This window comes from Micromys minutus (genome assembly GCF_963924665.1).
Source record: "Micromys minutus genome assembly, chromosome: 5".
NCBI classification, from domain to species: domain Eukaryota; kingdom Metazoa; phylum Chordata; class Mammalia; order Rodentia; family Muridae; genus Micromys; species Micromys minutus.
Genome location: NC_137974.1, coordinates 75,664,770 through 75,666,244, shown reverse-complemented (window position 1 = coordinate 75,666,244; position 1,475 = coordinate 75,664,770). Strand labels below are relative to the sequence as shown.

General features: G+C 44.1%; 1 pseudogene across 1 annotated transcript; it reads right to left on the bottom strand.

Moving 5' to 3' along the window:
* Positions 1–751: 751 nt before the first annotated feature.
* LOC308420686 (nuclear transcription factor Y subunit beta-like) lies at positions 752–1,246 on the bottom strand (annotated as a pseudogene). Its single transcript has 2 exons — positions 1,078–1,246; positions 752–992 (listed from the first exon to the last, which is right to left on the bottom strand). The product of its transcript is annotated as a nuclear transcription factor Y subunit beta-like (transcript).
* Positions 1,247–1,475: the final 229 nt, after the last annotated feature.

The following is a 1,475-nucleotide window of genomic DNA, read 5'->3' as shown; positions in this document are numbered from 1 at the left end:
CATGAAGGAGACGGTAATACTAGGAGAAAGGGACCATCTCAGGAGTGCTAGGACCACATCAAAGGGAAATTAATTCTAACAGGCCTGACGGTAACTGACGCCTCCTGAACAGCTGTGGACAGTGAAGCACCGAGTTTAATAGGCCAGACAATACTTGCTTCTGCATCCAACTTAGTTATTCAATTACATTAAAAAAAAAGACGTTGCTTAAGCTATGGCTGTTTTACCAAAAAAAAAAAAAAATGTTTTCAATAAATACACGCTAAACATCTAGCTAACTTACCACGCAAGATAGTATAGAGCCAAGACAAACTCAAATTTGTAATAAAGGCAACTTTCATTCAAAATGAACTCTACCCTTATATTTTATTAAACGGGTAAACATTATGAATCAACCCAGCTGCGTACTTGAATCACAAAATAACATGATTCAGTATGAAAATCAGAAACTGTCTACAAATCTCTGACAGTAATAAATTGCATTGTACAGTGCATACAAGGCGTCTTACAGAGCAACAAACTCTCGCACAAAACAAAAATATTTTAATACCTTTAAAATCCAATTTAAAAATAAAATTCCCGAAAAAGATTCTCAAGTCAGAATTAACACCTTAACTAGTCAAGCATCAGAAAGCTACATTAATACAGTTACTTATTGTACAAGGGGGCAGCTTCACCCTCACTTCCTCCCCATGCCTCTGCTCTGCCCGACTCTCTCTCCACACGAGCCCGGTTCCATCCTTTCTACCGATCAGGAGATCTGAATTTGCTGGACACTAGAAATCTGTTGATAGGACGTCGGGTAAACCATAACATTTTGTTGTTGACCATCTGCTGTTATTAAGCCAGCCAGTAACTGGTTAGTGAATGCCTTGTCCGTGAGCTCCTTGCTTAGTCCATTTGTAGCCGAGAGCGCTCCACCAATGAATGCCCTTCTCTCCTTTCATGGCCTCTCTGAACTTCTGAAGGTACAGTTGCAGAGGCTCACATGGCTGTCAAAGCCTAGAGTGAACATATCAAACAGAACAACCTCCCACTGATTGTCTTCCGTTTCCCCTCATGACACCTTTCACACACTTCAGACGTTATGAAGCTTATACACTCACTCACGCATCCCCGAACACATTCCTTGGCATCTTCTGCGATCATCGTGGGGCTGGATCACATAATGCCTCCCTCCGATGTAGTCAGCAGAAATCCCTAGTTGAGGAGCATCTGTGGTAGAGCTGGCGCCCTCCGTTGTCATGAAATACTGTCAGAATTGTGCATCAGCGGTGTTCTCAAGTACCTGTCACAAAGGTGGAGGACCCTTGTCCAGTTTTAACCTCCAATGCAGCCCTGGTTGGCTCCCGTCTCCAATCAGCTGTTTGGTTGGACAGAAAATGTCTGCGAAGGAAACCAGTCCCAGCACCGAGCTTCACTTCCAGGACTCGGCCTCCCCTCCCCCAGCCACGGCCGCACACCACCCAGCGTTT